Source organism: Crocodylus siamensis, chromosome 3 (genome assembly GCF_052110815.1).
Source record: "Crocodylus siamensis isolate JL-2025a chromosome 3, ASM5211081v1, whole genome shotgun sequence".
In the NCBI taxonomy this organism is placed as follows: domain Eukaryota; kingdom Metazoa; phylum Chordata; order Crocodylia; family Crocodylidae; genus Crocodylus; species Crocodylus siamensis.
Window position 1 is genome coordinate 219,044,465 of NC_143397.1, and position 25,039 is coordinate 219,069,503.

Genomic DNA, 25,039 nt, shown 5'->3' on the forward strand with positions numbered 1-25,039 from the left:
AAAACTGTCAATGGTCTCCTCACATCTTCAGTCATGTCATATCTCATCACTTTAAGTAAGTTGATAGAAACAGAATTCCAACATTCTTCTGACTTTCCAGTAGCTCTGAGTCATCCATCACCAGACCTATCAGATATGTTTGTAGGGATATCCAAAAATGTTCGCCTTTGAGTCATCATTAAAAAGGTGGGAGGGTAAGACAAGAACCAGAAACAGAAAGCAGTAATGCTAAATGGGGAAATTTGCATTAGAGTAATTATAATGATTTTTGGCATTTCAAGATACAACACTATGCTTGTACCTTGTCCTGAATATACAGGCAAAGTTAAAAGAGCCAGCTAATATATTTTTTGTTATTGCAATTCCTTGATTTCATCTTTTGGGAATACACTGAGAGCTTTTGGGATTTAAACGCCATTACAACAAAAATCAGGGCTTGTGCTTAACTTTAAGCATTTCAGTTTCATTGAATGATTGACTTCAATGTGATTACTTACATGCTTAAAGTTAAATCCATGCAGTCAGAACTTTAGACTGTCGCAGCCTGCTCTTATTGCAGTATACTAAATACCTGGTACAAAAAATGCAAGTGTTTGTTACCATTCTCCATTGACTTGGTTTAAAAAAAAAAACCCCAAACAATTCTTTCAATAGAAAAGAAAGAAAGGAAAGGTTGGAAAAATCTGTGTCATTGACTTCCTTGTTGTTTTTCTGATGTTAGATATCCAAAACACCAGCTAACTGACTGTTTCTACATAGAATTTACCTGCGTGGAAATGGATAATCTATGCTTAGCTCCAGCCTTCCAAATTCATTGTTTAATTGCAGCTGAAGCAAATAGAATTAGATATACCTACTAAATTAAGAATGGGCCCAGGGACTAGATTAGGCATTCTCTAGCTTGTACCTGCTTGACCTACCATCTCCAACCATAAGAGCAGCTGAAAGTCTCAGCATCACCAGTTCTTTTTGCACTTCAAAGGAGACCCTATGTCCTGAAGCAGGTTGAAAGCAGACTGGTGAGAAAAACCAGAATCATTTATTGGGCACTTCTAGCATCTGTGGGGGATAGTTGACAGAGCCTACACAAATCCACTTCAGTGGAAGAAAGGTCAAGGGAGCAGGATCAAAATTCAATGCCAGATGAATGAATGCTGGTGGCCGCCTGATTTTGTCCATAATAGGCTGAAAACAGATTTCAAGTGTGGCTTTGTTTCTTCATGCGGAGTGGGGTCACAGTGGATTTTCCTCACAAACAGAACTATCGCATTAAACGTTGACTTTTAGAAACTTCATATTTTAGAAACTTCATATTGTACTGATTAGTGCAGACATATTAGCATGGAAACAGTAAGGAACACACAGGCTGGTGCATTTGTGTGTGTACATATACATATACATCAGCAATCCCTTGCAGTCAAGGATGACTGTCTTCTATGATTGTTTTGTCTGTGGGTCCAAAGATGGCTGACAAAGCGGATCTGGAATAGACAGACTCTCTTGCAGCTTGGACACGTTTCTAAGTGACTCTGGCTTTTTCATTTGGTCAGCAACACACTGATTCTGCTACTCCTGCTTTTCCCTCTCCCGTTGTCTTCGTAAGGTTTCAAAGTACTGAGATCCTGCAGCAGACTCTTCTTCCATTTGGGGAAGTCCTGGGCCACGGTGTCCCACAAGCTGATGTTACTTTTTTTTCAAATTTGACTTAAAGACATCATCCTTGAAGTGCTTTCTCTGCCTTCCTCTTGAGTGTACATCTAGACTGAGCTGGGAGAATAAAACTTGCCAGAGAGGCTGTTGGAATCTTCATGCCACTGAATGTCAGGTCAGCTCTAGTATAAAGCATTGTTTTTCTCATGCCTTGACTGTTTAGTTAGTTTAAGAAAAATAAACATAATGTCACAGGATTTAGGAGCTTTCCTTTACTTGGGTTTTGGCTCACAACCATCTTTTGCTTTTCTTGATTGGCCTAAATTGGATAATATACAAAATATAATCCAAAGGAGAAAGCAATGTCAACCACACTGATGCTTTGGTTTCTCTTGTTTAAAAATGCCCTTCCATTCTCAGGGGCCAACCTCCTTTCATGCTAAGCACCCCCTTATCTGCTGAAACCTTTTACATAAATAAGGGCAATACCTGGGAAAGAGGCTTGCAATATCAGGCCCTTAGCTCCTTGGGTGATTTTATAAAAGGTGGGGGAGGGGGAACTCACTTGGTACAATTTAAGGTACTCAGGTTGGTTTTTTTTATTTTGTAAGAGAAAAATATAACTGGTCCACAAAACATGTAACACTAATAGTTCAAGCCAGAGTCAAAATTTGAGGAATTAACTAATCTGGTGCTGTTTGTGCAGATAATAGACAAGAGAAACAGAGTTAATGTACACAGGACCAGACTCTTCCTCATCCCAGGTTATTAAGAAAGTTGGGTAGAGGTGCCCCTTATAGACTAACTAAATCAAAGATGCATGTACAATCTATGGCTCACAAAAACAGATTATTCTGATTCAGTTAGTCAATAAGGTGCAGCACTACCCTGCCTTCTGCTTGGTTTCAGATGAACACTGGTAGCTACTCTCTCTGAGTTATTGAGTTCATATCTTAAAATTGTTGTTAACCAAAATCATTTGAAAATAAGGCAATAAGAGCCCAAGAATTTCAGTGGGGAAGCACATTCCCCCAGAAATCATTCCATCCTTTGTTTTTTTTAATGTAAGAGTACATGATTTTTAAAGGTAAAATATAGGGCTCTTGCAGAAATATTTTGATACTCTTTTAATATCAATTGCCCTGTATACCAAGCTTTAAAACAATGAATGGGGTACTTTATTTCTCTGTAGTATATGCACCCATAAGCATGGTTTTTATACTGGATTAGAATAGCATAGTTAACATCATCTATACATCTTTATCTGAGTCTGTCCACTATTTGTGAGCTATTGTTAGTTTCTGTAAGCTTTTGTATAACATCTAGTACAGTGTAGTAACACCACACATGTTGGAATCTAAAAGTGGATATTGGCACCTAAATTAGGACACAAACAGGATTTTAGACTCCAAAGTCCAAACATTTTATTCCTGAAAACCCCATGTCGGCCATCAGCTAGCACTATACACACTTATTAAACTCTAAAAGTACTTTACTTCTCTACTTTAGGTGCCAAAAATTCTGCTTCTGCACCTGCCATGAATTGCCCCAGTCTGGGGAGCATTAGAACTAGTTTATGTCTAAACCCAGTCGGGAATTTAAATCCCCTGAAGGACTTGGTCTTAAATCCAGTTGAAGGCATTCTTAGAGCATACCTAATGCTCTGAATTGGTCAGGTTCCTCATAACATGTAAGTAGCAGTCAGAATTTTCTTTGAAAACACAGCTGGAAGAGGGAGCATGAATCTCTAGCATAGTGGCTAGGACAGGAGATCTCAGTCCTGGGCCATACTCCAAGGACAGTTTACAATAAAACATCTTGGTAGATACATGAACAGTGTGGTGATACCCTAGTGCTTAATGCAGTAAAGGGAAAGTGTGATTCCATGTTCAGCTTTTGAAAGGAAAGCTGCAGCTGCCTGCCTTCAGGAGAGGGTTCAGGATGGTAGAGCTCAAGTGAGGAGGTGCCTCCCTGTGGCCTGGCATGATGGGCTGCCTTTAAAATAACCTCCCATCCTTAGGGTTTCCTTTTGGTTAACTCTAGGTAGTTCTCCTCTGGGTACACTGACACGCAAGTCCCTGTTCACAGTGTTGGCTGCTTTGGATCCTAGTGTTGAGCACTGAAATCTCCCTATGCACCATAGAGAGAACCTAAGAGCCAAATGGGATTGCTCTCAGTAGACCTTCAGTCGTTGCTAAATCCAGCCCTTCCACTATACCAGTAGTTATAATGATGAAGGTTCTCTTCTCTGAAACTCACCATGTTAATGGTTTCTTTAAGTGATAATATAATTTAATAAAGTCATCCACTTTGCCAATAAAATGATATTTTAAGGATTTATTAATTAGAGTTAATGCAGACATAGAAATCATATGAAAACTAGTATCACTTCAGTGGAATTTGGTGGGTATTTATAACATAAAGTTTTTTGAACATATTTTAGTTAACTGGGGTGCTCTGTTAAATCCAGCCCTGAAACTTGAGTGGCCCTTGCATGTAAATAGAGCCCAGTCAGAGTCTGGTATTTTAATTGTTTTAGACTTCTTTTTTTACTGCTGATACACCCAACTCTCCAGTTTTAACATAAGTCTTGGTATTTGCTGATACTAAGTGTTCCTCTCACAGTCCCAGCTCCTGGACTCTGATGATGACATCAGAATCTTAGCTTTCCTGTTTTTTAAAAGAAGTTTCCAGGTATCATGGTTTCAGAGAAAAACTTGAACAAGTGACCCTAGGAGGCTCCAAACAAGAAAGTATTTTTTTTAAAGGTACAGTTTTAAACAAGTTTCATTTTTCCCCTCTGGGGATTGGCAGTATTACAGTTCTGTGATTGCCGTAGAGTCTTGAGGGTAAACAAAACTTGATTTACTCAAGAAGCAGGAGTAAAGCTTGAAAATATTGTTCCAGTCCTCTATTCGCACCATGTAGAAGGAAAAAAAGTGCATACACACTTTCATTTTCTCTTTGCACAAATCTTTTCCCTTTGCAGCTCAGTTTTAACAACTCCCCAGCATACATGTGACTACTAGCTCGAAATTGCTGCTAGTGCTAATTCTTTAGTTTGCCCAGATTCTTGCCTATGTTTACTTTGTTACCACAGTACTCTCCATCACTTATACTGCTGTCATTTTTTATTTAGATTGTTTCGGAATTTTTTTGTGATCATCCGCTCTTTGTTCTCCCTCAACACAACAGTACCATATTAGACACAAATAACAGTACCGTGTGTTCCTTGTATCTTCACTGTATACAAATAAATAAACAAATTTTTAACCATGGTGCAGTACATATAATCAATTTATGGACAATTCTGCAATCATGTTTTGTTTTGATTCAGAAGTAGCTTGCATTTGAATTGTGTAATACCTGTTTCAGAAAGATCACCTCAGTCATTAAATAGCTGGCATTACTGGCAATACTGGATTATGAAGAAACTTTTTCTTCTCTGTTCATCAGTAAACATGTGTGACGGGCTAGCTGGCAGTGACTTAGCCCAGGGGTTTTGAAGGGGTAAAAGATGATTGGAGGACTTGGGATTCCCTTTCCTCACCCATAATCAGGCCCGAGACTCACCCTCCATTTCCCTTGATTGGCCCCTTGGGTCACCTGGAGGGGGATAAAAGGGGCAGCGCAGCTGACTCAGGGAAGACCAGCGGTGGACCACAAGGAAGAAGGTTCAAAGAGCTGGGCCAGCGGGATGGGAGCAGTTGCCCCAGAAGAGCCTGAAGGAGTGGGACCTGCAGGCAGCAGTTGGACCCTCAGCAGTGCGGCGTGCGGCCAGCAGGAGAGGGTCCCCAGCTCCAACAAGGATCTGAGCAGCGACCTGAGAGGTTCCCAGCTCTGCTTCCAGCTCCTCCAATCAGAGGCCAGGCAGCTCAACATGAGGTCAGGGCTCCTGGAAAGCCAAGACCCCTAGCAGGCTGGAGCAGTGCCAGCCATGGTGACTATGTGGTATTGTTTCTGCCTGGCATGTGGGAGGTTAGAGTTCAAGTCCCAGCTGGGGTGAGTGAAATAACAGGGGGAAATTCCTCTTGCAATGGAAAGGGGCTATTGCGTTTTCCCCCTTTCTCCCCCTCCAGGTATCTAGGCCCTATTTTCCTTATCATTTGACATTTTGTATTTTGTGCCTTTTATATTTCATCAACCCGTATTGTTTGTTCTGCTGGTTGTGTTTTATATTTTGGTTAACTCTGTCAACTGGATGAATATGTCTATGATTGTAGGTGTTTTAGCCTTTGTTACCCCCTGGTTTATGCTGGTTATGTTCCCAGTATTGTTCTCTCATTAAAAGGTATATGGTTAAGTCCCCATTGGTGGTCTGGCTCTGCTCTATAGGGGAGGAGAGTCCCTACACCTCCCACAGCGCTTGTACACTTGCTTTGATCCTTTCAATTGGAGAGGGGGTACCTCTTGGAGTACCACCCGGGTTACACATGGGTGGGGTTTTCAAAAGCTAGGGGAATTAGGCACTCCATTACCACTGGATTTCACTGGGATTTGATCACTCAGTTCTTTTGATTATCCTAGCTTCTGTATTTAAGGTGTTTAATCTCTGTTAAAGGGTCACACTTAAATTTTGTTTAAATGTGAGCACAGCAAATATTGTTGGCACAGCTTAATTGGCCAGGATGAATAGGGCCCAAGTGTGTTCTTAAGGATCACTTTTTTGGTTTTAAAAAAGTTGAGTTTCATTTAAATACAGGTGGAGATCAAATAGTTTGCAACATACCTTGTTAACTCATTGCCAGTCATTGTAGATGGTCCTAAACGTACCTTCTCCCGTTTTCATTTTTGTACCCACATATCACTCTCACTGCTGAAAAGACTGATTCTTTTGTACTATCCCCAGCTTTGGTTCACTGATGCTCCTGGCAACAATATCAGTGATGTTTTCCTCATCATTACATAGGGATAAAGAACATCCTTAAGTATTATTTTTCCCTTTTAGATTGATTGTTTCCTTGAGTAGCTCTCACCAGTGTCAACTATTAAGTTTCATTGACACTTGGGGTATAGCTCAGTGATCAATCATTTGACTGCAGATCTGGTGGTCCTCAGTTCAAATTCACATGCTCCCTTCAATGTGCTTAGCATTTCTTTTTTGTTTTAGACGGGGCAATTCTTAGAGTAGGAGGCTGATTAGAGTGATTTCTTGAGGACCCTCCCAGCATGATTTTTCTAAAATTTCTCCACAAATAGAAGACTTTAATTATCAGGTAATGGCCTAATTGAGGGTGGTACTGTTCCAGGCTTCTTTGCTATCATGAACTCATTCCATATTTCTAGCTTTTCACCAACTTTGAAACAATTACTTTGGGTGTTTTTGCTCTTGCTCCAGGGGTAGGGAGGAGGGCGCTTTACTTAGAAATGAGATCAAACAAAAGACAAGGAACATGGCAGATGTAGGTAGAACTAGGAATGGCTAGGCCATAAAACTGGTGAAGGAGGGAGTGGATTATAGAACTGAAAGCTGAAAAATGGGGTTCAAAGGAAGAGAATGGGACTGAGATGAGGAGCAGACTCAGACTGGCTAGATGAGGAAGATGAGCCTGGGTCTTTCTAGCCCCTGGAAGATGAATTGACACAGATTGCAGAGGAAGAGGCAGATGGCAAATCTGTGCCGACTCAGTATCCACCCCTTAGTAACAGAATGAAACTTGAGATTTAAGCAGCTGGGAAAATATACTGACACAGTGTCCAAGGCCCCCATGTTGGTCCACAGTTGATAGTAGCAGACAACCTACTCTCAAGTACCCCCCTAGTATAAGTGACAAGGATCTGTGCAGTGAATTCAGAAGTTTTCAGTTCTACTGTCAAACCACATAGGTGTCATACGACACCAGATTCCACATGATGGAATTTCTGTTATTTACTTTGCTTAAAACCCAGGCAATAATATAGAAAAACCAATTGAAGAGAACAATTTTATAGATGTGAAGTCAAGTAGTCAAAAGGTAGGAAACACCAAAATTAAGGATACCTGTGTATCTTTAACTTGGTCCTCTTGTGCATATAATTATGTTTTTAATTACAAGTTTTATATAATGCTACATACTCCATAAATTCAGGTCTCAGGTGTCTCAAATTGGCACACAAAATAAATAGATACGTTTGACCTTAAGTGTAAAATAAGATCAATACCATCCTCTCATTTCACAGGGGTATTGTAAAACCAAATGAATTAATGTTTATGAAGCCTTCAGGATACTATAGCAGTAAGCGTCATAGAAAAGTCCACAAGGAAATTAAGAAATCTGTCTTTGGAACAGGGTTTGAAAAGTATACAGTACATAATGCATGCCCTTCAGCAAGGAGGAGAAAGCGAAATACTGGATAGCTACTCTCTAAGGCTAGGTACAGACATTCAAAAAGCCCGAGGTGGAATCAATCTAAGTTACATGTTTTTCTGTAAGTGGCATAGTTTAGATCAGTAGTGAACAGAACATATATTTGCCCTTTGGTGGGAGGTACAAATCTTAGACCAGGTTCCACCATTTTTAAACCAGACAATGTATGCTAAATTTCTGTTCTGTTACAGGTATAGACTGGTTTCTGATCACTAATACTGGTAAAAGTGTAATTTCTGCCCCTGGCTGTAAGTCATCCCCATCCATTCAGACCACAGAAAAAGCAAAGACTCCTGTGGAAAAAACATATGTGAATGCATAAGTTAAGACTCTATCGTACAGCGTATGTACACTGGGCACATCCAATTAAGTGCAGCCATGCGGTATGTGACGCCACAAACACGTCTGTGGTATCACATACTGCATGGTCAGGTATTCTCCGTGCTGCAAGGGCAAGCTGCTCCACTTTTCTTTCCGCAGGATATCCAGGGGTCAAAAAAAACCACAGGAAAAAAGCAGAGTGGTACATGCACAGGCAGCACACACTGCTGAAAAGTGAAGCCAGGCTGCCTGGAGCCACACTGTGGCTGCCAGCCAGACTCTGCTTGGCAGGATCACCTCAGCTGTAGCCCCTGGAGCCCCCAAGGACCCCAGATAAGGTTGCTGGGGCCAGCACAGCGCTGGCCCCAGCCTCCCTTACCCCACCTAGGGTAACTTGCCATATGCCAAAGTGCATATGGTACAAGCTTTCCCTGGGGACAAGTATCAGTGGAGCAAAGTGCATCACTGCATCTTGTCCCTGGGGAACCAAATGCCCATGCTTGTCAGGATGCAGCCACTGAGGCCAAATTCAGATTACACAACCTACTCAATATTGGCATTTCCTAACTCTTGAGGGCTTGACATTGCAACCTTAATAATATTCCCTTAACATTTTTATGTTTAATATTGACGTTCTGTATGACTTTTATCCACAAGGATCTGCAGTTTTTCAGAAGATGGAAATTATGGAGAAGTAAAATCCAACAAGAGAAAAAATGGAGATAATTTTATTAGAAAAATCATCATTGATGCAATAAGAATCCTCATATAACTGCATTAATAGTCATTTTGTGTTTCTTGGGTTGCTTTGACATGGTAACTTAATCTACAATAGTTTGATAGCCAATAAACGTTTGTTCATCATTGCTTTGAAAACATTTCTTCACCTCTAATTTAATTTGGTTTTATTGCTGTAAGTAAAAAAAGACAGCTTAGCACCAGTCAAACAAAATTCATTTTCCAGTAACTCAAATTGCTGCCTTCTAAGGTGGCTTCTTTGAGCCAACTCTTTGAAGTTTGCCATATGTACCACCTCTCTGCCAAACATGAGGATGTGATCTTGGATACACAGCTTTTGTCTTTTGGCAGATTTTCCTTAGGTTTTTGTCCTGATTGGAGAAATGTCTAAAGCTCTCCAAAAGAGCTCAGGAACGTATACTACAAATGGGTTGAGCTCCTAATAGCTGAATTGGGAATTCTGTAAGAATGCATTTTTCCAAGAAGAAAAAACATTTTCCCCATAGTGGTCTTAAACAGAACCTGAAGAATCCAGCTTCTAAGACTGATCCCAAATAGCTAAAATTCTCACATTACATTTCAAGACTTATTTGCCATCATCTCAAACCTGTAGTTTAGTACCAGGATTTAGTATTTGGAGATGTGGAACAACAGCAACAACAAAGTGAATTCTCTGCAAAACAGAATGGAGCAAGTGCCAGAGTCAGTGACTTAGTATCAGAAAGTAAATTTTTATCTGCACTTCTCTCCTATGTAAATGTGTAAGTGTAGTTGCACATGTATCAGCTTAAATCCTGGCTCTGAAAAATTGTAAGTATAGCTGCTTGGAGAAATTCTGAAAAAACATTTTTTTCATCAGAATTCTCCAAGTCATCAAAATTGAACCATTTCATAAACTCCAGAAACCAGGAAGGGTTCCAGTGGCACTCTACCTGACTTTCTGCCAGCTTGTTCACTTCCCCACTTTGCAACCCAGGCTTCCAGGCTGAGGGACCACGCAGACTGCCCTCAGTCATAGACCTTGGAAGCACTGCAGTCCTTAAACAAGTCCAATTGCTGGACTTCCTTGGAGTTGTAGACCGTAGTAGACTTGTCCCAAGATAAGACACAAGTGAACTTACCCATTAGACCTCAGGGCTTCCAAAGACTGTGGCTCCCAGGCAGGCTCCAGGGACAGTGCGTCCTACAGCCTGAGCTCCTAAAGAGCTGGCTGCAGTTGAGCTATCAAGAGAAGCAGGGCTCTGATTCCTTTTGCAGAGAATTTAACTTTATTGTTTGTTTGTTTTCATTCCAAATCTTCCTAAGACCAAATTTTCAATTTCAGAAATCTCTGTGGCATAGAATGAACTTTCATTTACCCATCCATAGCTGTAAGACCATTTCACTCTGTTGAACAGTAATTCTGAATGGGGGGATGGGGTATTCGATTTCCTCTGATCCACCTGTGTACATAGTTTCTGGAAGGAGGAGAGTGGGTTTCAGAAAGCAGTTTACACTTTTAGCTGGTTTTATGCTGCAGTCTGGTTTTATGCTGTGAGTTTATTTTTGTGCAAAATGGGGAAAAAGCAAGTAAGGCATCTTGTTTCAGATCCAGAGGTGAGCTTTTTGAATCTTACTTCAAGTTTGCTTTTTGAATCTCACTTCAAGTCTGCCACAAGTCAACCTAGCTGTAAATGGGCACTTCATTATTTAGGCAGGAGAATCAAAGGTGGCTGCCTGTGATGCCAGTGACATCCATCCCTTGTATGCTGCTGGCTACAGAGACTGGTTTGCTGAGCCATTATGCCTAGGTGAACCTTTTCTTTTTCTTTTTGAAACTGAGACACAGGTTATGGTACAACCAATTAAATGTGGATACCTAACTGGACTTGTATTTCCACAATTATGTCCTTTTAAACATGGTTTGATCTTTTTAGAGATTTAAATAATTTCCCCAAGATTTCATTAGGTGTCAAGTTATATGTTAAACTTAGACCATGCTAAATCTGTGGAATGTTACACGGTGTTGAAGTTAGAATGTGTCATGACCCATTGCACATTAAGGGTTAATATGGTTTCTTGCCTACACAGCACTGACTTGTGGGCTCGTAAACAGGAGTGTGGCTAGGAGCCAGGACACCAAGGTCATTTTTGCATGTGCTCCAGAGGTGCTGGGGAGGGCAGCGCTTTAACTAGAGCAACTTCAAGAGCTGCTCTAATTAAAGTGCTGCAGCGTCTCATGTATCAGTGTCCCTGCATTTAAAAATGGCAGCAGGGGTGCTGGAACTAAAGCTTATTCAATGAGCTTTAATTCAAGTGCCCCTGCCACCATTTTTAAGCACGGGGATGCTGATACATGAGATGAGGGAGGCTGCTGGAGCACAGTAACTAATTACCACACTCCAGCAGACTCAATTAATGGAGTCTGGTCTGATGCACTGTAATTACAGCATGTTGGAGCAGCCTCCGTGCTCATGTACAGGCACCCCTAGGATCTATCCCTGCTCTATGGGGTAGGGAGCGGCTGGGAGCAGTATATCCTGGCATGCTGGAAGACTGCATATTCCTTGTTTTATCTCCGTGGAGCAGACTGAAGTTAATCTAACATGAGCTAGGTAGTAGGGCTGTGCAAAATGCCACCATTCTGTTTTGACTTGTGTTTCAACATTTTGACAGAACAGCATTTTGTTTCAAATTTCGTTTCGATTCAAAACTGCTGTTCCATTTCGTTTCAATGTTTCACCCATAGGTTATAATGGGGAAGCTCATAACAGCCTATAACTTTGCCATTTCTTACCTAATTTGGATGAAACTTCCTGGATTGGTAACCCCTTATGAGGCCTTGAAGCCTGCCAAGTTTCAAGGAGATAGGTGCACGGGTTTGGGGGAAACTGGAAACTCTACCTCAAGCTGTGGACAAGCAAAACTCGTGACATGGGTGACACTGTGTATATTAAGGTGCAGCAGGGTAAACGCTGCAGGCTTGCTAGCACCTGCTGAGGCCACGAAGTCTGCCAGCTGTCAAGGAGACAGGTACAGGGGGAGTCTGGGTTCTGGGGGCCTGCACCTCTAGCTGCTGGCAGGCAAAACTCATGAAATGGGTGGGTAACTATGTGTGTGTTAAGGTGTGCCCTCGCTCAACTGACACCAAGGCAGAAAGCAGGGCAGTTCAAACAATGCTGCCTTTTATGCAGTTTTTCCATCCCTCCCCCAGAGCACTGGGATGGAAGGGCCCTCAGGAAAGGATGACAGTCACTGGCCAGCTATGCAGTCAATAATGAGAGCACTTCTTCCCCACTCCCCTTTCTCCCTCCTTCCCCCTGCCTATCCTTACTTCAGTTTCTGTTTCCCTGCAGGCAAGCCCAGCTTGAGCTTTGAAACTCGAAATGTTTGAAAAATTTCAAGACGTTTCAATTTGCCTTGTTTCAAGGCTGTTTCAAAGCTCCCTGTTTTGTTTCAATTTTGCTGTTTCAAGCTCAAAATGAGTCGAAACACCGTTGAAACAAAACTGCCAGCAAAATTTCACACAGCCCTACTAGGTAGCATAACCTAGAATTAGCCCTCATCTGATATGGCATAACTTTCAGATTCTCAGAAGGCATGTAGCATGAGTTCACAAACTTTAGCATGTGGACGTGCATGTTGGAACTGCCTTTAGTGTGATCTAATTGTAATGTGTAACTTCATCCTAACTCTGACAAGGCTAGATTGGTCAGTGCTTGTACAAAGTGGTGAGATCATGGCATGGAAGACACTACGGAAGTTCAGGGAGTGATTAGTTTTTACCTCTCTCAAAGCACTGGAGAAAGGAAGATAATCACTTAAGGTTCCATATGGAATTTATTAAACAAAGGAAGATACATGGTCATTCTAATGCACAATAAAAACAAATAGTTAAATGGAGTCCCAGATTCCCTGGGGAATCCAATATCTAGTATAGACTTTTCTCCTCACAGAACAACTCTCTTTTTCTTGCTTCCTTGAGAGGAAATAATAAGTGGACAGAACTGGCTGCCACCAGACTTTTACCTTTGACTGACAATGAAAATCGGACAGTCTGCTGATGGTCTTCTCTGATGACTGACAGGAAAACCACAGATAGGCCTTGTTATTTTAAGGACCATCCAGATACAAAGGACAGCCCTTGGAAAGAGGTTGACAGAGGTAAATATCAAACCCAGATGGAAGAGGCACTGATTGAATCACTGGCTTTGGGCTGAGGCTTAGCACTCCAAAATGGGTATATGTCAGTATGCTCAAGAGACCTCTGTTTAATTCTGAATTGCTTATCTTGCAATTGGAAACAATATTTTTCTAGGTCTTGATGTACTAAAATAAGGGTATTGCTCCTTAAAGCAGCTAAACCCTGAAAGGAATAAAAACTCAGCAGCAATTGCAGGTGACTCTGCAGGGTTCTGCCAGCTAGCAGCAACCCTGGAGAACAGCCAGCACTTGCTGGTAGGAGTCTGCATTACTGCTTTACACCTTCATGCATTTCTCTAAGTGCTGAAGAAAGGGGGAAAGAGAGAAAAAGAAGTTCAAAATATTGGAGAAAGATATTCTGAGGTGACATCATTCTAGGAGTTTGCTGTAAACTTCCTCTATATTTCTTCCTTCCGCTAGACCTGCTGATCTTTGTAAATTGAAAAATCCTACAGTTTGAAATGACATTGTTGTAGAAATTATAATGACTGTTTAAAGGTCCATGCCGTCCACCTAGGAACAAGAGCTTTAAACTCTATGCTGAAGATAAAAGCCGATGCTCTTTCTTTCAGAGAACTAAGCAGTTTTGATAGCTGCAACTGTTGCTTTCTCATGAGACCCTAGAGTACCTTTGTACATTCAGAGACCTTCATTGTTCTGATTCTGAAAGATCCCCTGACCAGGCAAGGTCAGAGAGAGGGAACTGAATGCTTTCAGCATCCCCATTGCTTTGGCTAAACCTGTAACACCTTGAATGTGAGAGCTGGACTTCTGCTCTCTCTCATGTCCTTTTTCTTCCCCATCTCATGTTTCCTTCTTTTTTTACTCTTCTGTTTAAAAAGAGCCTGGCTTAGCCAGTACATCTTTTGTAAAATTACTGTAAGCTGTGATCTGATGAAGCAGCTAAAAGAAATGCCCTCAGCAGCCTCACACTGATACAAGTTTGCCAGATCTTTGAACTACTTGGGTGCTTGTAAATGAGACAGAAGTTTAATCTCCACAGTTTTAATCTGTGCCTCCTAAATTGAAATGGTGGGACATAGAATAAAACCCTAAGGACTAAACCATTTCAATTTTTCCATCATGGGGAGCCATTCCCTCCACCTTCCAGACAAGCTGCTGGTGGCTTTGTCCCACTCCCCACCCCAGGCCCTGCGACCCCAAGACTCACAGACCACCCCAGCTAGGCACCAGCCCCAGCCCTGCCCTCTCTCCATATGGGGGCCTTATTCCCCTTCTCCCCTGCCAGACTTACCTGTGGGAGCTGCTTTCCAAGCTGCCTGAGATCCATGTGCATGTATGTACGCGCACATGCACATGGTGCCCCCTGCCTGATCGCCCTCCTCCCACTCCCCCCAGCCCCTTGCATGCTTGAACTCTGCCAGCCTGCACAGAACTCTTTGCAAAAGTGGAAAATCTGCATGTTTCTCCATTAAAATGAAAAATCCCCATTTTTCTCAGTTAAAAGGGAAAATCAACATTTTTTCCATTTTTCCGCCAGAAATGGAAAACCCAGATCCCTGCTCATAAGTTAAGTTTCTTCTTAACCCCTTTCAGTCAGCAGTGGGCTTCTGCCATGAAATATGAGGCTTTTCATTCCTAAGACTGAAATGTATCTTACACCAAGTAGTTCGGGATATTCTAATCATCCATATACATGTCTAAGCCTCTTTTTTTAATCCCACTGTTTGTGGCTTCAGTAATGCCATGTGGCAATGAGTTCCATAGATTATCTAGGTAGTGCATAAAAAGGCTTTTCATTAGATTAGTTGTAAATATGTTGCTATAAATTTAATTGAATTTGCTCTTTGACTATAAGTGACAGTAAATAAGGTCACATGGCTCACTTTTACATCAGTTGTGACTTCTTTCTATTTGGAGTCTTCAGTTTATTTTCTTTCTAACCAAAACAATCTCCCAAGTCTTTTTCACTTTCACTTTCTCCATGCCTTTTATTTAAAGAAAGCCTTGATCCTCCTCTATTTCTATCAGTTCTTTAATGAGAGCAGGTGACAAGAAGGAATATGAGGGTCCAGGTGACCTTTAGTTACATTTTAATACCTTCAGTGTTATTTGCTAACCTAGTCCTTCCGCACCCTCACATTTTGTCCACAATGATACCAGGTCTTTCTCTTGAGCGGTTACAGTTGATTGGAAGCCTAGCAATGTGTTTAAACAGTTCATAGTAGTCCTTTCAATGGATGTTGCTTTGCCTTTATCTATCTTGAATTTCAGCTGCCATCATGCTGCCCAGTCATTTAGTTTAGCTAGAGACCTCTGAAATTCCAAGCAGTCTCTGACCAACCCCCATACATTACTGCCATCTGAAAACTGTACTGCTGCACTTTTCACCTTTTTTCCCCTGATCATTAATAAATACTCCTAAGCCTCATTTCAGCTGAGCGTATAAGCACATACTTGGCTTCATCCTTGTTCTGTACAGCACTTAAGCATATGCTTACCAGTTTCAGCATTTGCTTTAGTGAAACATAAGTACATGCCCATATTTAAGTGCTCTGCTGAACAGGAATGGACTACTGCTTTGGGGCCTTAGTAGTACAAACTCCTGGACAACCAAGCTTTTTGTCACACTAAAAGCTGACTGTTTACTCTCACTCTCTGTTCTCTGTCCCTCAGCCAGCTTCCAATCCATGGCAGCATGTTGCTGTCATACCGGGTCAACTTAGTTCCCTCCAAAAACTGCTTATGTGAGTTGTTGCTAAGTATTTTTTGAAAGTCCCGGTAAATTATGTCAGCTGGATTTCTTTTCTACATTCTCAACACATTTAAAGAAGAATTAAAAATTACATGGTCACCAGAGAACTCATTAAATCATAATGTTACAGGAGATTAAAAGCTGAACAACTGAAAAAGGAAAACGAATTAAGCCTGTTGAAAGTTTACAAATATTTGTGTGTGTTCGGGGCGCGAGCCAGATTGCAGCTGTTGCCCCAGTTGGTTCCATCCCCTGATGTTAAGTTGCAAGAGGGAGAGGTAGACTCGCAGTGGTTCTAAAACATTTTCTTTTATTTAGTTGATTTCTTACATGCGCACCACTGATGTAAATGTGGCTGCGCAGGCAGTTACACTTGGGTCACACTTGGTTCAGTCCCGAACGAACGACAAACAAAGTCTCTCACTTGCGCACCACCGGTGTGAATGTGGCTGCATGGGCGGATTCCATCCCGGTTCAGGTAAGAGACGAAAGGACAAAAACAACAAAGCGGTGGATATTGGTTCAGGTGAGGGATGAACGAACATCTGTCCCGTTCCGAAGGAACGGATGTAAGGCAAAACGATGGATCTCGGATAGGGTAAAGGACAAAAACAAAACGGCGGACCTCCCGAGAACCAAATGAACTGATCGGTAAACAGTTGCTCCGGAGGCAGGAGAAGCCATGGGAAGCTGGCCAGGCCTACCCACTGAGCAGTGGAAGCTCCGGCGTCTGCTCTCACTAGCTGACCAAGTGATGGATGCTCTGGCATCTGTGCGCTCTCCCTCTCTGGCGTCCGCCCTGGGTGGAAAACTCCACCCCAGTCTTTATAGGCTAGATGACAAGCCCAACCTCAAACCCCGATTGGTTAAATTTTCCTGCCAAAATGTTCATGGTTTTTTTCCCCAGGGGACGGGGTTTCCCCAGCACATGGCCAGGGGCCATGCAGCAAACCAAATAGGGGCTTTCCAAACTGAGAGGAGAAAAGAGAGTGCTTGGCGGCATCTGTTGCCGAACAAAGCTGGCAGAGTCCAGCTGGAGCGTGACAGTGTGTCATTAAAATCTTTTTACCTCTGATTCCTGATCAAAATCTGAGAGAAAGGGCATGTGTGTTAAAACGCCATTTAGTCAGTGTGTGAGAACACCTGATAAATGGCATAAGCAGTTTAACAATAAACCATTATTTATGGCCCTGATATATGTAAGCTAAAAAGAACCAGGAGAGAAAATCTTCCTTTGAAAAGCACCTTGCAAATCACTATTACTGTTACATATTATAAAAAAGCAGAAATAACTTAAGTTCAGTCTCTGTATAACAGAAGAAAATCAATGCACTTTTAGTTAAAAGATCCTGCTTTTTTATTAATCTCACCCAGGTCTTCCATGAGCTTGAAGAACTGTTGTTTTTCTTTTTTTCTAATCTTGTTCCTTCAAAGAGCCCAATCCTGCTATGTTCACACAGACAAAATTCTCAGTTACTTCAATGTAGAATGATTATCAATGGTCATTTGGGCTCCTATGTCTAACGCTGAGGACATGCAAAACCCTTTGCAGGATCAAGGCCAAAATGTTCATCTTTTCTTGTCTCATTTCACCCTGTGTTCAAATGGTTGAATTTCCAAAGATCAACAAGGAAGCAACTGAAATCTCTCAGTTTTGCTTTTCATTCTGAACCTAAAGGGTAGGGATGCCCAGGCTTTTCCAGTGAAACCTACAGGGATTCTGTTTGGAACTTTGTCATGTGTTTGTTTTAAATATTTGCACAATCGTGATTCTGAACTATAGTGATACTTTGACTATTGATTCTGTATGGGAATATTATGCTGTAAAATTAAAGAATCAAACTAAGAGGAGCTGCTTAGAAAAGAGAGATTTCTACATCTGGCGATGTAGCATTTCATGCCTGTAAAGTAAAAATGATATTATGCACATACCAAAACATAAACACGTTGTAAAATGCATTCAGCCCAGATTCCAAGCACATTGAACACTGCATGATTTAATGATGGATAAACCCAGAATAATATCCCAGTGGGGAGAACTACAGACTCCAAAATGACAGCTGCTATCATTCCAAAACAAGTAATTGTTTATAAATGAATATTTTTCATGATAAATTACTAAATTACATGAAAATCAGATGACTGCTGCTGCCAAATTTGTTTTCAGTTTCACAAGGCAGAATGGAATGTGCTACAGACAGTGAGTGAAATTGAAAGCTGCTGGTCTTTTCCTGCAAAGGACTGATATTGTCATAGATATTATCAATATCTCATAGACCTGCAAAATAGTGGTCCTGGGGAATGGCCATTGAGCTTCTTATCCAAAATATTTTAGATATATAGGATTTCAAGGAAACTGCCTAATCTGAGCCAGTTGTAGATACAAGTTTGAGATTTTGTATTGTCGGATGTTGATTTCTAGTTCAAATCTACTGTGGCCCAATAACTGTGATAACCACTGGCCACTCAAAAGAACATTAGGAAGTTACTTTACATATGATTTCATTTATCTTATTATTCATTATTTTTGCTTGAGAAGCTTAAAAAACATGTTTTTCTCTGCTGGTTTCTGTCTTGTTTGAATTGGCAAGCCCTCTTCCATGTTTTCCCTGTTTTGAATAGAATTTAAATTAAAGTAAATGTCGCTGTTTTGCTGGAGCCAAATTTTGAAGTCCTTGCCAGAGCAAAAATTTTAATCCCATCATTGTCATTTTTTGTGAGACTAAGATGACAGAAGCTTGAGGATGTAGCTTGTTATTAAGAATACTTTTCCACTACCCAGAACTTTCCCTTGCCAAATCAGCCGTATTTACCTATGTCTAAGCATCAGCCATTGTCAAACGTGTCTGCAAATAGTGTTTGTGGTTTATCTGCAGCTGTCAAATCAACAATGCAATCACAAAGTAGAGTATGGTCTAGCTAGTCCAGATAAACCACTGGTGCTTCTGCCCTGCATTCTTGTGCTTCCCAAATTCTAGCATCTAATATAAAATGAGAAGGGATGTACAGATACAGAAGGCTGCAGACAATGTTTGGGACTTTGCTGAGTCCCACTACTAGAAAGGGCTCATAGGAGTGATTTGTAGGAATTCACTGAGCAATGTTTCATTCCTCTCCAGCAGAGAGCTGTAAATGGGTTACAGTCAAAAAAAGCTAATTCTGACTGGACTCTAGAATGGGCTAGGCGAAGCTATGAGAAACCAGCTGGTTTCAATTCATGCTGGTCTTGGCAAAGCATTTAGCTGGGTTTGGTTTACAGGGATTCACATCCCATGAGGTGCTTCAAAATTTGGGTTCAGTTGGCAAGATGACCCAGTTTTGACTGTATTACCCTTCCTCTTTGCCTCTCTCCACATACACCCACTTCTCTAATACAGCAAATTAGCTATTTCTTTTTCCTTTCAAAGCCTCAATCAACTATCATCTCTCATTTATGTCAGGATGTTCCCTTCTGCCTCTGATTCATCAATGGTGCCACCTTTGTCTAAATTTTCAAACAAGCAGCTTTGTGCTTTCTCCTATTCAGTCCATCCCAACATTGTCCATTATGAACAAAACTCCCCTTTTCCATGATACCAGCAATAATCTCAAAAATGATTAGACCAGGGCTTCTCATGCTGACCAATTGTATCCCATTGTTTCTTTGTGTTTCTCTGTCCTGTATCCATCTATCGCCTTATGTCTTACACTTGGATTGTAATCTTTTTCTTGGGAGGAGCTGCCTTTTTGTTTTACATCTGTACAGCATCTACTATAACAGATTTCTGGTCCATGACTTGAGGTCCAAGACATTATGGTGATACAAATGAATAATATTACTCACTGAAAATATTAATAATGCAGATATGTACATATATAAATTAATAAGATATCACTTGTGTTTTTGTCTATGAGAGCATGTCCATATTAAATATCTTTTGTAGACTGACTTCTTTCACTACAGCAGCTCTCAGAAAATTAACAGCTAAATCTAACTGGACTAAGGAAGGTTTGTATAGAACCCTGCAATTATTTTTGTTCCCTTGTTGGACTCCTGCCTAACTATGCCTGTCCATCCTCATAGCTAGGACCACCCCCTCTTACATACCTAAAAAGTACCTAACTGTGATTCTCAACCAGGAAGGTGTGGGACCCTGGGGTGTTTTGAGATCCATTCAAGGGTGTTGTGGGTTGCCACACTGTATTAGCACTGTTACATATTCAAAATGATTCACAAGATAAACCCAGGAGATTTCAAATAGGAATCCACAGAGTTGAATACATTCTGACTTCTTGTGGTCTGTCTCAGCTCCTTGCAATAGAAAAATTGCTGTATTATTTTTCCATGCTCAAAAACTGAATGAAAACTAAGAGCTGGCATTTTCTGAATTGTGACTTGAATCTAACAGGGTGCCTGGAATATAAAATGGTTGAGAACCACTGACTTAATACAGGCAGGCACTACTGCCAACAATTAGGCACACATTAACATAGAAGAAGAATCAGAAACCAGATATCTCATAGTGGGAAGTGAATGGGATCTTAATGAGCTAATTAAATACCTTTTATTTAAAAAAACTCAGCTGTGAACATACTATAGTCTGACTATCTGTTATAGAAGCAGAAATCAAATACATTTGAGTTTCTGAATGTGATTGAGGGTGAGATTTATACTTCAGGACCTTAAAGACCAGAAACTGAAGACCAGTGATTGTTCTTTCCTTCCTTTTTTTTAAAGAAAAAAATGGAAAAAGAAGAAATTAAATTACATTGCAGATGACTTTCTAGAGCCTGGCAGTGCTGTAAGTGAATTCTGATGTTGTTATGTCAGAACCTGGTGATACATATCTCCTCACAATTCAAGCATTCACCACTTTAATAGTTTTTGCTTGGTGAAAGCTTGTATGTGATGACCCTGCTTGTCATTTGCTTCTGGATATGGCATTAGGCTTCTTTTGATGTTTTTTCTCAGAGCCATTTGGACATATCACCTTGTGATGAGCTTCAGATTTAGGGAAACCTGCTGGCTTTCACTGATAAAGACAGTGGGCCCCAAACAAACAGTTTTCTGCCAGACTTGACTGTATAATACAGAGCAGGATAAAGAGGGCTTAGTTTCTCTATCATGAGCGGAAGTGAAGCATAGAAGCAGAGTGTAGCTTTTAGTCTTTGCTGATCGATAGATAAGGACATCACAAATCCCAGTCAGGGCTTTTCACCTTGCATTATAAGGAAACAAAGAACATCTTCAGATCCGAAGATAATCAGTGCCCAGGTTAACATTAAAGTAAGAAATGACTGGAAGAAAGTACGGATATTAAAGTACAATATGCCACAGGCTATAAGACTTATATGCTCAGTGTTCAGATGCTTTCACCTTTTAACAATTACATACATTTCACTAAATCTACATTCTGGAATGTTAATTTGTGCCTCATCAATACTTATGGGCCAGAAATTATGACATGTTTTATGTTATCATTCATTTAAAACAGATAGTTTAGATTTCAACCACAAGCTGGAGTTTATATATATTATATTTATTACAAACAACAGTGAACACTTAAGAGCCATTATTTTAAATCTAAATGACATTGTGTTTAGTAGCCATTTCCTCGAACTCTAAAATGTGCAGCTTGTGGAATCTGTCATCTTTCTCTGGAATGCTCATGGATTTGAAGTGACAACTCTAGTAAGTAACCAGAAATAAGAGAAAACACGGGGCCATGTTCCAATGTGCTGTTTCACATTACAAGAATTTACAATGAGCATCTGACAGAAGAAAAGTAATGTAGCTGAGAAGAGAATCTTACATGGTAAATCGTTGGTTATTATCAGAATTGACAAAGTGGTAGTTTAAAAACAAGGGAGAAATGCACTGAAACAACCAGCCACCAATATCAAACTGAGCATTAACCCCTGAAAATCATGTCACTTTCCATATTATGAGCTAGATTGTGCCTGTAGGGCAGTACAAGAAGCAGTAAACATCTGTGTTTCCCCAGGACAAATACAGGAAGGGAACTCTAACTCAAAATCACAGTTCTTTCCCTTCTCTCCAGTAGTTACAGTAAGCAAGATGACCATGGCTATTTCTTCTTCTCTCCAGCTTCCTACATCAGCTGTGTTGTCCAGCACATTTATGCATGGGAGAGTCCAGTCCCCACCCATATACTTGAAGAGGTCACTTACTAAGTAGCCAGTTCCTATGTAGTCACATATGGCTGGGCAACAGTCTGGTCCTCTCTGGGCAAAGGCAACTGGATTAACACATAATTTTCTTCGACCACCCGCTCATTGTTATCCATGCATCAGCACTCCCCAGATGATATACAGGAAAATCTGGCTAAAATGCACACTGAAACAAAATGCTCCCACTCATCTACCTTCCTCCCCAGTAAACAGTGCTGCTGAATGGGATGATTAATGTTCTTTTCTCAGCACTAATACTTAACTGATGCTAATGGTGTTAGAGAGGAGGGGTATGCTCCAAACCTAGGGGAAATGTGTGTACCACTTATCTACTTGCACTACTTAAGGTCTTGAGCAGTCAAACCATGACCTGAAATGCAATATTATTATTATTACTGATTTGAATTAAAGGAGTAGTTGCCCCTGTGCTGGGCAAACAGAGATAATCTCTGCCTCTAGCAGCTCACAGTCTGAGCAAAGGTAGATGGTTTGCAGTGAAATGGGCATGAATACTTGACTGCAACAAGAAACAATGGAAATAATTTAGTGAATTTTCAGGTGCTTTATATTTTAATTTTCAGCATTCTACCCTAGTGTAATGATTTAAACTGGAATTCAAACTTTTTTTGGAACCTAATTTTGGCCTTCAAAAGTCTGATTTTGTGATCAGAAACATATGGAGAGTAGCATTTAGAAGTCAGCATAGACTCCAGCATGATTTTATTGGGAGCTTGGGTATGCCCTTCAGAGTAATTGGGACATGGAATGTGGAAGTAAGTTTTACAGGAAAGTAGGGATAAGGCCTCCTGTAGCCAGCCTCAGGCAAAAAGTGAGCACAATATCACGAAGAATTCACATTCAACTTGATAATAAGGTTCACAAGCCGATTAATTAAATGAAATCTCACATCTTAGGGCCTGTTGTTTTAAACATTTTAGGCATTAACTTTACACAATAGAAACATTTTTTTCTTCCAGATGTCAATATTCATTTGATTTTTATAGATGTTAGTTTTAAACAAGCTAAAGAAGTGAAATCCCTCTCCCCTACCACAGCTGACTTTTTTTCATTCCTCCTTAATACTTGTTTCAGGCACTAATTGGCCTCATTTTTTTACTGTATAAATAATTCAAATGGGATGGTCTTGCTAGTCAAGCAGTATGGAGGAACCATGTTTAGTGACCAGAGCTAAAGGAAGGGAGAACAGAACCCGCTCACTTCTGCTAAATTTGAGGCCTAGTCAGCATCAGAACCACCATCTTCCTCTGCTGAAGACTTGGGTGTTTTGCCGTGTATGCTATATGCTAAACCCTGCCCCCTGACTCTGTGGATGCAAAGGCACTAAGGACCAGGCTCTATTCTACCTATTAGGTACCAAAAATGTGTGGGTCCTCATCGCTGCTGCTTTTAGTAACCCAGTCTTAAAGTTAAAATGACAGTCACAAAAAGGTATAGTGGTAGAATGTCAGGAACTTGTGCAGGATTGATTCATAGCATTGTGCTTCAGTGCATAAGTGCACAAAGGCACCAGATTGATGGGGTATGATCTGGTCTCAAATGAATTGGAATAGCTGTGGATCCTGTGCACAGGGGCAAGGTGTTGAAGCACAGATCCTCCCCTGTCTTTGAAGATTTGGGCCTAAGAGTCTGTGTAGAAGGGTTCCACAGCTCTGTATGGGATGCAGGACGATGGGAGGCCAATGGGTATGTGAGAGATAAGTGAACTAGTCTGTATGGAGCTATGCTATGGGTTGTATTACCTGGTGGAAGAGAGCCGTGCAGCTGAGGGGAAGTTTCCATTCCCTCTCATAACCCTTCTGTAACAGGGAACCCTAGCCCTGTTACTAAGAGGCAAGGCTGTCCCTTTAAGACCCAGGATTACAGGAACCCCAAGCACTAGGAGGGTAGGAGTTAATAGCCACCAACCACCCCAGCCGGTCCCCTGACTGGAAAAAGGGCCCTGGGCACATATAAACCCCAGAGCTGGGGCTAGAGAGTTAGTTCTCCTGCAGCAGCCAAGAGGGAGGGAGCACTCATAGAGGAAGCTAACTGGAGATGCCTGACTGCCTGTTCTGCTTCTGGTAGGATAAAGGGGCTGTAGGAGCTCATAGGTACTAGTGGCAGGGGGAGTAAGTTGAAAGAGAAGCTTGTCTTCTAAAAGGGGTTGTTAGAGTGTGGCTTACAGGACTTCTATTATGTCATAGCCATAGGGCTCATCTTTATGTTATTGTTTGGCCGGTGGACTGGGCTGAGGCTATTTGGGGAGGAAGAGGCCTCAGTGGGCCACACTATTGTGCTCAGAGCCCAGCACCAGGAGGGGAGCAGGTCAGCATTTGGCTCCGGGGCCCCCTCTCGTGACGGGTTTTGCAGGATAGGATGGGCTGGCCCTGATCCTCCCCACAGGGGAGAAGGGGGCAATGGCCAGCCCTGATCCAGATGCAGGGAAGTGGACTTGGGGTTTGGGAATTTGGCGGAGGGTGACCATATTAATGGCCACCACTCCCCTGCCATGAGATTTCCCACCCCATGAGGAAACCTGTGATGGGATGGTTCTGCAGGCCGTATTTGGTCTATGGACCAGAGGTTGAGTACCCTGGTCTAGAACAGTGCTTCTCACCTTGTTTGGACCAAAAGAACTGCACTTTGGACTTGAAACACCCCTCCCCATAACTTTGGGGAATTAAGCAGTAACCAATTTAAAAAATAAATGTATATATTACAGTGCTTACCTCCTTGCAGATGGGCTTAGAAGTGGGGATTGGGGGGTTAGCTAAAAAGGGCAAGCCTGAACCTATGCTTATCTGCTTATCTCCTCACACCTTGTGGCTCCCTTCAAAGGATCTGGCAATATCCCGGAGTGCTGCATCACCCTGGTTGAGAATCATTGCTCTAAGAAGCTATTCATGGAGCTGGT